General features: G+C 40.0%; 1 long non-coding RNA gene across 2 annotated transcripts in view; it reads left to right on the top strand.

Moving 5' to 3' along the window:
- Positions 1-463: 463 nt before the first annotated feature.
- The window catches only part of LOC116595640, a 63,452-nt gene continuing 50,281 nt past the window's right edge, over positions 464-13,634 (top strand). Inside the window, exon 1 of one of the 2 annotated variants that reach the window (XR_004287787.1) lies at positions 464-657. This is a non-coding gene — a long non-coding RNA (uncharacterized LOC116595640). Of the gene's footprint in view, positions 658-3,474; positions 3,607-13,634 lie in introns of those variants that run through there. The other variant, XR_004287788.1, reaches the window with a different exon arrangement.

Below are 13,634 nucleotides of genomic sequence, written 5' to 3'. Positions count from 1 at the left end.
AAAGTCTTTAAAAAAAAAATTTGTGGGACACCCAGTCAGTGTCCACTGCAAATTGGAGAACTGATGTGGGATAATCCCCCCACATCTGGTGTCAAAGTTCTTGAGAGTAGAGTGAGAAAAACAGAATTTTCCTTTACAGAGCTGAATTATGAATTACTACTATACTTCTAATTGTCATTCCCCTCTGCATTCATCTTTCTTAGTTCCAACAATTTCTTTATCCTCTTTCCTTCTTTCCCTAAGAACACTCCAACATCTCTCATTCCGTTTCCCACTTTCTTAGTCCTTGTGGGTTTTTGTATTTTCTCATTTCAGTGGGGGTTCATAGGGAAACAAGACTAAAATATGTTTGATTGCGCATGTTAAAAGTCACTTTGTAGAACATGTTTTCAAAATTTTTTAAAAATCAGTTATGTGGTTATAAAATGCTTAAGTGATATCCTTTTTTTTTCAATACAGTAGTCCTCCTTTATCCACAGTTTCACTTTCTGAGACTGCAGTTACCAAGGCAGGCCAACCTCAGGCCTAAAGCAGATGATCCTTCTCCTGATGTATAGTCAGGTCAATTGTCTAGTGCCACATCACAATACAAACATTATCCACTTCACTTCAAGTCATCACGTGGGCATTTTACCATCTCACAGCCTCACAAAAAGGGTGAGTACCACTGTAAGATATTTTGAGAGAGACCAACATTCATGTAACTTTTATTACAGTATATTCTTATAATTGTTCTATCTTATTATTGCTTATTATCAGTCTCTTGCTGTGTCTAATTTATAAATTAAACTTTATCATAGCTTTGTATGCATAGAAAAAAAAAAACCAGTATAGATAGGGCTTGGTACCATTGCTAATTTCAGGGATCTCCTCGGGGTCTTGAATCCGGGCCCTGCAGATAAAGGGGAAGTATTGAATCTTATTTTTCTGATTAGAAATGTTTGCTCATTGGGGCACCTGAGTGGCTCAGTCGGTTAAGCATCTGCCTTGGGCTCAGGTCTTGACCCTAGGGTCCTTGGGATCGAGCCCTACAACAAGTTCCCTGCTCAGCAGGGAAACCACTTCTCCCTCTCCCTCTGCTGCTCCCCCTTCTTGTGCTCTCTCTCTGTATCAAATAAAAAAATAAAATCTTAAAAAAAAAAAAAAGGAACAAATGTTTGCTTATTAGAGTAACCCAGAGGATACAGAAATATCTAACAAAGGGAAGGTCTTTCACAATCATAGCCTTTGACAAAGTTACAGGTTGGTCTCTTACGTATACTACTGTTTAGTGATTCTATATTTGTAAAATATAAGATAGGAAAAAACAACAGAAAGATAACACTAAAATAGTAACAGCAGTTAACTCGGGGGACTGGGATTAATGGATTTTTTCCCCTTCTACTGATTTAGCTGTATTTTCTAATGTGCCCAAATTAACATCTAATTATTTATTTTTTGAACATTTATATTTAAAAAACCTTGAAATGTTAAGATTTAAGTCTCTTCCTCAAAATAAATGTAATTATGTTCAAACTTTTGCAATTTTTAAAAATTAAAAAAAAATTTTATTAATATACAATGTATTATTTGCCCCAGGGGTACAGGTCTGTGAATCATCAGGCTTACACACTTCACAGCACTCACCATAGTACATACCCTCCCCAATGTTCATAAAACTTTTGCAATTTTTGAAATAAAATATTTCATTTCACTTAATATTCCAAGAATAAAAAAAATTCCAAGAATAGTAAAAGGCTCTCTGATGTCTACAGATTAAAAGAATTTTAAAATTATAATAAAATTAAAGAATCAATACAATCTACCATACAGTTTCCATCACTTAATTACGTAATTTGTGTTTAAGTGCTTAAGGGTTTCCTAGATGAACGAGCTCTTAATTTTCCGTTTTAACATCATTCACCAGATGGTCTAGAAATCTTTGATCTGCAAGCCTTGTGGGGTTGTCAGGCCTCCAGCTGAGGTGTTACTTCCCCCAAACTTTATGTGGTTCCTGTCCACTCTCTGAGACAGAATAATTAGACATTTACAGTAAAGTTACTGATCAATCACCATAAAGTTAGATAATTTGCCAAAGAGAACAGCATGAATTTTACAACGCTGTTCACGGATTGTTTTTAAGATTTTATTTATTTGAGAGAGAGAGAGACAAACACAGAAATAGCGACAGAGCAAACAGAGCAGGGAGGAAAGGGTGAAGTAGGCTCCCCACTGAGCGGGGAGCCTCATGAGGGGACGGATCCCAGGACCCTGGGATCATGACCTAAGCAGAAGGTAGTAGACACTTAACAAATTGAGCCACCCAGGGTAACAAATCAGGGTATTTCTACAGGGTATTCTATTTTCTACAGGGTAATTCAGAGAGATTGCCTTAAAAAATGTCAACCTTTCCACCTAAATGTCCTATTGATATCTCAAACCCAAAGACCATTTATTTTTAATCATAATCATTCAAAAATTGGTTATCAACTTTCATCCCAAATACAAGCGTAGTTCTATCTGGTTCCTACATGAATATAGGGGCGTGTGCCTGTTCATCTCTAAGGCCTCGCCACTTAACAGCCTCTCTTGTTGGGTGTAGTAGGTCTTTCCCCTCCCCGCTTTCCCGGCCCTTGGCTAACCCGTGCAGCAGCCGGTAGCTGGCCCGACCCTTCAACCTGGGCCTCGCCTTCCCTTCCTCCTCCTCCGCAGTCCCACGTCTGCAGTGGGTCCGGCCTCGGGGAGGGGGTGGTGGTGGAAAACCTCGCTTGACTCCTGCGGCCCGCTAACCTCGGGTGCGAGAAGATTAAGACGCTCCCAATTCAAGAACAAGCATGAACCAGTCAGTCCCCTCCCACCGCCAAGGTCCTTCGCCCCCAGGAGGGCGCGAGAGTGACAGGCCCGCGAGCGCGCTCCCGCCCGGCCTCCCGGCGCGCGCTGGGAGAAGCCTGGCCAATCAGAGCGCGCCTCGCCTCTACGCCCCCAGCTCCGCGCGCGTCCGTCTTCCCGTAAGGGCAGCTTCCTAATACAAAAGCCTGCAAGCTGACCTTCCCTTCCCAACTTGCTCTCACGTTGTCGCCCATAGAAACGCCCTTCCCCGAGGCGGCCTTGAGACCCTCCCGAGGGAGGGAAAGCGGGTGGTGGGGGAAGGGTGGGAAGTGAGGTAGGCTTTTTCACTTTCAAGAAAACACCTTTCCCTCTTCATACTTTTCCCCGTTCGCCTCTCTAGATAGAAAGTCCCTACACCGGCTTAAGTCAATAGCAAATGCTGTGTTAAAAGAAAGCGATATTAGTTATTCTTTCAAATAACAAGTTCTCGTGAAGTAATGCGGCCTCCGTGCATTACCCAGAATTCCCAAGGTTCCGCGTGGCGTGTTTCCGGTCTGCGTGCGCCGCAAGGCGGGGCTCCCGCGTTCACCAGCCTTTTCACCCCGCCCAGTCCCTGCGGGTCCTCGCCCCGCGCCCGCTCCTCGCCCCGCGCCCGCGCCCGCTCCTCGCCCCGCGCCCGCGCCCCCCCCCCAACCCCACCCCTCCGACCGAGCCCCTCAAAGTAATAGTTTCCTTGTATTTTATGATGATAAGAAGAAAACTGCTTTCAAAAAGTGCCTGCTCCTTGCAAAACTGATAGTAAGTACATAAATGTTTATAAAAGAAAGTTGACCTCACCACTCACCCACAATCTCACCACCCAGAAATAACAGTATTAACACCCTGGTATTTAAAATTGGGAGACTTCACATAGGCACATAAAGTTTTGTTGTGTTCTGTTTTGTTTTGTTTTTAAAGACAAGTGTCTCATAGCATTCCAGGTAAATTTAAATAATCATTTTTAATGGCTGTGTGGATACAATTTGTTCAACCAGTCCTTAAATTGTTGGACTTTTAGGGTATTTACAGTTTTTCACATGTACAAATAATACAAGATGTCATCAAAAGGAATGAAATCTCGCCATTCGTAATGATGTGGATGGAGCTGGAGTGTATTATGCTAAAGAAAATAAGAGAAAGACATGCCATATGATTTCATTCATATGGAATTTAAGAAACAAAACAGATGAACAAAGGAGACGGAGAGAAAAAACGGAGAGAGGCAAGCCATAAGAGACTCTTACCTATAGAGAACAAACTGAAGGCTGCTGGAGGGAAGTACTTGGTGGCGGATGGGCTAAATGGGTGATGGGTATTAAGGAGGGGACTTGTGGTTAAGTACTGGGTGTTAATATTTATTTATTAATTTTGAGAGAGTGTGTGTGTGTGTGCAAGCAGGATAGGAGCAGGGAGAGAGAGAGAAAGAAAAAAACTCCAAAGCAGACTCCGTGCTCAGCACAGAGTACCATGAGGGGCTTGATCTCACTACTGTGGGATCATGGCCTGATCAGAAATCAGGAGTGCTGCTAACTAATTAAGCCGTCCAGGTGCCCTTGTTTTTGTTGTTGTTGTTTTTAGAGATTCGTTTATGACAGAGATAGAGAGGGAACACAAGCGTGGGGGAGCTGGAGAGGGAGAAGCAGGCTACCCGCTCAGATGGGAACCCAATATGGGGCTCTATCCCAGGACGCTGGGATCATGACCAGAGCGAAAGGCAGCAGTTTAACCCACTGAGCCACCCAGGTTCCTCGCCAGGTGCCCTTGTACTGGGTGTTATATGTAAGTGATGAATCACTAAATTCTGCTTCCGAAACCAGTATTACCCTAAGTGTTAAATAACTAGAATTTAAATTTAAAAAAAAAGAATAATACTCATTTAAAAAACTCTTCTAGATAATTATTCTCATAGATAAATCTGTACATATTTCTGATTATTTCCTTATAATAAATTCATGGCAATATAATTACTGGATGAAAGGAATAACTCTTTTTTTTTTAAAGAATTTATTTATTTATTTGACAGGCAGAGATCACAAGTAGGCAGAGAGGCAGGCAGAGAGAGAGAGAGGTGGAAGCAGGCTCCCTGCTGAGCAGAGAGCCCGATGCCGGACTTGATGCCAGGACTCTGAGATCATGACCTGAGCTGAAGGCAGAGGCTTTAACCCACTGAGCCACCCAGGCACCCCACAGAATACTCTCTTATAAGAAGAGTCTAGATGATGTTACCAGACTCTCCCCATGAGATATATTTATTACTTTTCTACCTGTGTCTTCAACTTCTTGCTAATCTTCAGTACTGTTAGGCTTTGAGATCTTTATCACCTTTTGAACATTTTTATCATCTTTGTCATCTTGTTTTAATTTACATTTTTGTTGACTATAAAACAACATCATTCGTATATTTATTGGCTCTGTTTTTGTGCAATTACTCCTGGTTTAAAACTGAAGTATTTACATTTAAAAATTATAAGTGTTTTTGTATATCAGGAATATTAACCTTTGAATGAAATGTAATTACAAATATTACCATATTTTTAAAGATTTTATTTATTTATTTCAGATAGAGAGAGAGAGAGCTTGAGAGAGCACAGGCGGTAAGGGGAGGGGTAGTGGGAGAAAGAGGTTCCCCACTGAGCAGAGAGCCTAATGTGGGGCACAATCCCAGGATCCTAGGATCATGACCTGAGTTGAAGGCAGATGCTTAACCAACCAAGCCACACGTTATTACCTTTTTTTTTTTTTTTTTTTAAAAAAAACGCAGCTACATCTTCCACTTTATAACATGGTCGGGGTTCAGTTTAGAGAATTCAACTATGGGTATTGTTTTATTTTAAAGACTTCATTTATTTGACAGAGATCAGAAGTAGTCAGAGAGGCAGGCAGAGAGAGAGAAGGAAGGAGGCTCCCTGCTGAGCAGAGAGCCCGATGCAGGGCCCCATCCCAGGACCCTGAGATCATGACCTGAGCTGAAGGCAGAGGCTTAACCCACTGAGCCACCCAGGTGCCCCATTATTACCATTTTTTAATATGGCCTATGGTGGTCATTTGCTGAAGGAGAGAAAAGTCTTTCAAAAAGGAAGAACATATAACGTCAGATGGACTAACATAGCAAAGAATACAATTCATCTCTAAGTTATTTGTATGTCAAAAGTTTAAATTAAAATGCAAAAAAAATAGATCTTAAGAAAATGATACTAAAATTCACTTGAGAAAGTACAGTTGACTCTTGAATAACACAGATTTGAACTGCTTCCATCCACTTATATGTGGATTTTTTTTTGATACAGTATAGTACTATAAATGTATTTTCCTTATGATTTCCTTAATATTTTTCTCTGGCTTACTTTATTGTACAAAATATGTGTTAACAGTTTATGTTGTCAGTAAGATAGTCAGTTTATTATTAATAAAGATTTTTGGGGTGCCTGGATGGCTCAATTTGTTAGGTGTCCAACTTTTGACCTCAGCTCACATCTTGATCTCAGGGTGGTGAATTTAGGCCCTCTGTTGGGCTCCACACTGGACATGGAGCCTACTTAAATAATAATAATAACAGAGTTTGGGGGGAGTCAAGAGTTATGTGTGGATTTTCTACTTGGGAGGAGTTGGTGCCCCTAATTCCTGTGTTGTTCAAGAGACAACTGTAAATCGTCATCACTTTTTTTTTTTTTAAGATTTTATTTGTTTATTTGTCAGAAAGAGAGAGAGGAGAGAGTGAGGGCACAAGCAGAGGGAATGGCAGGCAGAGGGAGAAGCAGGCTCCCCACTGAGCAAGGAGCTTGATGTGCACTGATTCCAGAATCCTAGGATCATAACCTGAGCCGAAGGCAGAGACTTAACAGGATGAGCCACCCATGAGTCCCTGGTCACAGCTTTCTTCTTTCTTTCTTTCTTTTTTTTTTTTTTCCTGGTTATAACTTTTTTTTTTCTTTTCTTTTCTCTTTTTTAATTTATTTATTTGACAGAGAGAGAGAGATCACAAATAGGCATAGATTCAGGCGGCAGGGGGAGGGGGTAAGCAGTCTCCCTGCTGAGCATAGAGCCCAATGCGGGGCTCGATACCAGGACCCTGGGATCATGACCGGAGCCGAAGGCAGAGGTTTTAACCCACTGAGCCACTGAGGCGCCCCTCCTGGTCATAACTTTCAAAGAAACTTATTTAGAAGGGGGAGAGGGAAGTGGAGTAGAGGAGAATGGACTCTCCTGACATGATTTGTACACTAAATATAAAGATAACTAGGAATACAAGAAAAAATATGTGGTAAGGTTATATTAAGTATATACCATAAAATTATGCACAATTTTGTACTATGTAAAAACTCAGTATATGTAGAATTAATCAGAATCAGAACCCATAGGTAAGTAAAATAAGTAGAAGTTTAAGGTGATGGGATTTTTTTTAAAAAAGATTTTGTTTATTTATTTGAGGGACTCCTGGGTGGCTCAGTGGGTGAAGCCTCTGCCTTCGGCTCAGGTCATCATCTCAGGGTCCTGGGATCAAGCCCTGCATCAGGCTCTTTGCTCAATGGGGAGCCTGCTTCCCCCTCTCTTTCTGCCTGCCTCTCTGCCTACTTGTGATCTCTCTCTCTCTGTCAAATAAATAAATAAAATCTTTAAAAAAAAATACTCAATCTTCACTATAGATTTAAAATCTGTACTGCACTGTTTCCATGTGTACTATATTTTCTATAACATTGATTTATTTGTTACTAGATGGCAATATTATTATTTTAATATATCTTAACATTGTTTTTAAATTTCTGGTGGGGTAAATCCCTGCTTAGTAGATTCCTTTTGGGGAGTATTCTTTAAGAACTGTCTTTTAAAAATATATTTGATATGTAGAAAACTTAAAAAACATAACATGAGGGGTGCCTAGGTGGCTCAGTGGGTTAAGCCTCTGCCTTCGGCTCAGGTCATGATCTCAGGGTCCTGGGATCAAGTCCCCCATCGGGCTCTCTGCTCAGCAGAGAGCCTGCTTCCTCCTCTCTCTCTCTGCCTACTTGTGATCTCTCTGTCAAATAAATAAATAAAATCTTAAAAAAAAAATAATAACATGAAGCAAACCACCAACCTAAGAACTACAACATTACCAGTAACTTGCATCAGTCTATGTTCTCTTCCCATTCTACTCTGTGTCATCCTTGCCATAGATAATAGATACAGTGTTTCATTGTCTGTTTCATAGTAACTTTAAACTTACTTTGTCAAATTAGAAGAATTGTGATTTTGATTGAAATTGCATTAATTTTTTGGATTAATTTAGGGAAAATGGGCATATTACAAAAATAACTCTGTAGGGTTTTTTTTTTAGTGCTGTTTGTGTTTTTTAATCTACAGAACTCGATTGTTACCACCCTCATTTCACAGATGAGGAAACTCATGCATAGATTACTTGTTGAGGTCAGGAAACAGAGCCTGTGCTCTTTACCTCTATGTCATATTGCCTCTCCACAATATGGAATCTTCTCATCTGTAACAGACATGCTCTTCAACTTGTCTGCACTACTCCCCCATGTCCCAGAATGCATCTTTCTTTATCTTCTGTGAATGAGTAGATGTCTACTTGACCCTCCCCTCCTCTGCTATAGCTGATTAGACTAGCAGGTTGGTAGAAAGCTGGTCCAATCAGATTGTTTCTCCCAGAAATTTGCAATTAGTCTTACCTGGTCTCTTGTCCTAGAAAATGATGACACAAAGGTAAAGCAGGGAGAGAGGTTTGACCCACAGATAGGTAGCGTAGAGAAAGTGGGCCCTGAGAGGCAGGAAAGAAGCAGAGCTAAGAAGCCAGAAGAGGGTGGCAGGGCAGCTGCCTGAGCTTCTGGGGCTTTCCATGGCCTGGTTTGCCCCTACTAAGACCTTGTTACCCTTTCTGCTCTTGGGATCTATACAAGATACCTCTCTTCCTTCAAATAAACTTCTTTCACTTTAAATTCACCTGATTACTTTTCCTTTTGAAACCAATTATGCCATCTAAAAACACAGCCCCTTGATTTACCCATTTTCTTTTGGTTTCTCAGTAGCATTTTCTTTACATAAGTCCTGCACATTTCAGACGTTAAGCGTCTGCCTTCAGCTCAGGTTATGACAGGGTCCTGGAATCAAGCCCCACATCAGGCTTCCTGCTTAGTGGGAAGCCTGCTTCTCCCTCTCCCTCTCCCACTCCCCCTGCTTGTGTTCCCTCTCTCCCTGAGTCTCTGTCAAATAAATAAATAAAATATTTTTTTAAAAATCCTGCATATTTCTTGTTCAGTTCATTCCTAAATATATTTTTGTTGTTTTTGCTCTTTATAATGATAATATGTTTACTGTTGTTCCTTTTACATCTTAATCTATAAAAATTTTACTTTCATCAGCTGAGACTGCTAGATGTCAGTGGTTTGTAAATGTGAATTAGTCTTTTAAATGCATTTTGAAATAGTGTTCCTACTAAATATATTTTTTAGTTCTATACTTTAAATTGTTCTGCTTATGATTCATGTGAGGATGATGATGATTCATCTGATGGAAATGAGCCACAAGGATCCCAAGAAGTATAGCATTTCCTGTAAACTGATTTAAAAAGTCTCACATGTGAATAAGAAACATGGAGTTTTCAACAATGTTTAGCTGATACTAAAACAGATAAAACAAGGAAAGCACTTTTCAATAAGACCACTTTTTCAGATACAAAATAATAAATATAGGGCATTATTTGGGTACATATTTTGAATATAGTAGATAAAAAAATAGAGAGTAAGAGAAATCGATATCTCATACTTAATATAGGCATTCTCCTTTATCTAAAACCCTTGGGCCAGATGTGTTTCAGAACTCAGAATTGTTCGATTTTAGGCTTGAATATAATGCACATACCATATTTTCTGTAATACCTTAGTGGGTGCGGAGTAGCATCTTATAATGAAACATATTAATAGTCATGCTAATAAGAATGCATTAGTATTAACCCTAAGTATGATAAAATAAAGGCTATATAATCTATATAATATCTGCATATATATAGATTATATATCAGGTCAGATTTCCTGCTAAATGAGTTTGCCTTAGCCTTATGAAAAACTTTAGGTTTCTAAAGCTTTTCTGGATTTTGGAATTTCAGGTAATGATTTATAGACCTATGCAAGCAAATATGTTCAGATTTCAACAACTGGCCAGCTCTGGGGGTCAGTGAAAGACTTCTTTGAAGTCCTGGCTGTGTTAGATAGTCCTGTGATTTGGGATGTTTAGTCTGAAGGCAAAGAAGTACATTTTTAGAAGGACAAAATAGATTTTGAAATAATTATTGAAAAAGTAATGGGTAAAATATCTTAACTTATATTCTTTTTTTTTCCCTAAGATTTTGCTTATTTATTTGAGAAAGAGAGAGAGAGGAGGGAGAGTGGAAGATGAAGAGAGAAAATCTTTTTTTTAAAAAATATTTTATTTATTTATTTGTCAGAGAGAAGGAGAGAGAGAGAGAGAGCACACAAGCAGGCAGAGAGGCAGGCAGAGGTGGAGAGAGAAGCAGGCTCCCTGCCGAGCAAGGAGCCCATGCGGGACTCGATCCCAGGACTTTGGGATCATGACCTGAGCCGAAGGTAGCGGCTTAACCCACTGAGCCACGCAGGCGTCCCAAGAGAGAAAATCTCAAGCAGACTTTGTGCTAAGCCCAGAGCTTAGAGCCTAGAGTAGGACTCCATCCCAGGATCCTCAGATCATAACCTGAGCCAAAACTAAGAGTCAGACACTCATTGCTCAACCAACTGAGCCACCCAGATGGCCCATTAACTTGCATGCTTGAGCTTTGTCATCAGTCATTATTTCAGTGTGTGATGTTTTAGTTGAAAAGAATTGCAACAAGCACTAACAGTTCCTAGAAAATCTTAACTTAAAAAATTGCTGTATTTTTCCTTCAACTTATCAATGAAGGGATCCTTTTTTTTTTTTTTTTTTTAATTTTTCAGTGTTCCAAGAATTGAAGGGATCCTTGATGTTTTTATTTCTACCACATAGACTCCTTTCCTTCTAAATATCCTCTGACCGTGATGGTACTGTTTCAGTTGACTCTTTTAAAGTACCCAGATTAAGTAACCTATTCAGTCATCATATACACTGAGTGCCTACTCTGTGTCAAACAGTGCAAGGTGCTGAGGATACAGGCTGGTAGTAGAGAAGCACACATAACTAGGATACTATAATATCGTGAGATAAATGATGTGATAGGGTAAGTAGAGTGTACTATGGAACACCCTGTTCTGGGGTAAGAGAAGGACTGAAGGTTAAGTAAAATACTAGGCAAGTGAATGGGGGAGGGAAATAAAAAATGTTCTAACAGGGATTTTCAAAGTGTGATTGGTTCATGGACCAGCAACATCAACATTCACCTGGGAACTTGTCAAAAATTCAGGTTCTTAGGCCCTATCACAGAGCTACTTAATCAAAAACTTAGGGTAAAAGCTAACAATCGATGTTTTAATAAGCCTGACCATCTAGGGCACCTGGGTGGCTCAGTTGGTTAAGCCTCCAACTCTTGGTTTCAGTTCAGGTCATAATCTCTGGGTCCTGAGATCAAGTGCCCCATCAGGCTCCATCCTCAATGTGGAGTCTACTTGAGATTGTCTCTCTCTCCCTCTGTCCCTTCCCCTGCCTGCTTGCTTTCTCTCTCTCTCTCTCTCTCTCACACACACACACACACACTCATTCCCTCTCAAATAAGTAAATAAATAAGTAAAATCTTAAAACAAAAACAAAAACCTGACCATCCAAGTGATTCTCAAGTACACCAAAGTTTGAGAACCCACTGTTCTAAACAGCAAATGTGATAAAACAAGAGTGTATAGGCGATCTCGCCATAAATGAGGTCTGTATGGGATTTGGGTAGCAGAATAGGGGGTGTCATGGAAGTGCCAGATGAGATTGCAAAGGTGAGCATGTTTCATTTGGGATCTTTTAGGCCATATTAAAGAGTTTGGACTTCATTTATTCAACAAATATTTATACTATTCTACATTAAGAGTATAATGTGCAAAATGGATTCCCTGCTGTCAGGGAACTTAGCAATAAATATATATGTTAGGTGGTTAAAAAAAAAAAAATGCTATGACACAACAACTTGGATGAATCTCCAGAGAATTATGCTGACTAGAAAAAGGCAATCCCGAAAGGTTAATACTGTATAATTCCATTTATGTAACATTCTTGAAATAACAAAACTATAGAAATGGAGAACAGATTAGTGGTTGCCAGGGGTTACAGCTGCGGTGGAGGTTGGAGGAAAGTGGGTGTGGCTATAAAAGAGTGACACAAGCCCTGTGGTGATGGAACTGTGGAAATGTTCTGTATCAATGTCAGTATCCTAGTCGGGGATATTGTACTATAGCTTTATAAAATGTGACCATTGGAGGAAACTGAGTAAAGAATATGCAGAATCTATCTGTATTATTTCTTACAACTGTCTATGAATCTACAATGTTTCAAAATAAAGTTGTGTTTTTTAAAAGATTTTATTTATTTATTTGACAGAGACAGAGCATACAAGCAGGGAAGCAACAGGCAGAGGGAGAGGGAGAAGCAGTTCCCTCACTGAGCAGAGAGCCTGACACAGGTCTTGATTCCAGGACCCTGGGATCATGACCTGAGCCTAAGGCAGATGCTTAACCAACTGAGCCATCCAGGTGTCCCAAGAAAGTGCTTTTTTTTTAGTGTTATAAATATAAATCAGGATAGAGGACTGAAAGAGATGAGAGGATTTATCTTATTTGGGATATTTAGGAAAAGCCTAGCTGATAAAGGAAGTTAGAGAATAACATATGAATATCTGGAAAATATTCAAAGTATAAAGGCCGTGAGAATATGCTTGATATGGGTAAGAAACAGCAAGGACACCATTGTGGATAGAGTGGGGTGAGCAAGAAGAAGAGCAATGGGAAAGGAAATCAGAGAGTTGATATAGATGGTGGTTGTAGAGACAGATCAGATACGGGCTTATAGATCACAATTAAAGACTTTTCATTCTGAGTAAAATGGGAAGCTATAGAAGAGTTTTAAGCAGAAAAGTAATAATTGAATTTACATTTTTAAAAAATTTATTTGAGAGGGAGAAAGAGAGAGGGTGAAGCAGGCTCCCTGCTTATCAAGGAACCTAATGCGGGACTCCATCACAGGACCCTGAGATCATGACCTGAGCCAAAGGCAGATGCTTAACTCACTGAGCCACCCAGGTGCCCTCAAATTTACTTTTTTTTTTTTTAAGATTTATTTATTTATTTATTTGACAAGAGAGATCACAAGTAGGCAGAGAGGCAGGCAGAGTGAGGGGGTGAAGCAGGCTCACCGCTGAGCAGAGAGCCTGATGCAGGGCTCGATCCCAGGACCCCGGGATCATGATCTGAGCTGAAGGCAGAGGCTTTAACCCACTGAGCCACCCAGGCACCCCATCAAATTTACGTTTTAAAAATATCAATTCACTAAGTAAAAAACTGAGTGGCGGGAACATGAGATTATGGGGGTTTGGACTAAGGGGGCAGAAGGTTAGTGGTTTAGTTTTGGGCTTGTTGAGATGCCTACAGATATCTCAGTGGCGATATTATATAGCCTATTGGACATGTTAACGTGTCTGGAGTTTGGGTAGGAGTTGGGCTAGATATATGAATTTAGCAGGCAATAGCATATAGGTATTTAAAGTTATGGTCTGGTGCTCGCTTCGGCAGCACATATACTAAAGTTATGGTCTGGATGAGAACTCCAACAAATGTGTGTGTATATAGATTGGGAAGAGAAGAAGATATCTACTTTTTTTTTTAAGATTT

Source organism: Mustela erminea, chromosome 7 (genome assembly GCF_009829155.1).
Source record: "Mustela erminea isolate mMusErm1 chromosome 7, mMusErm1.Pri, whole genome shotgun sequence".
NCBI classification, from domain to species: Eukaryota; Metazoa; Chordata; class Mammalia; order Carnivora; family Mustelidae; genus Mustela; species Mustela erminea.
This window is presented reverse-complemented; position numbering and strand designations above follow the sequence as displayed.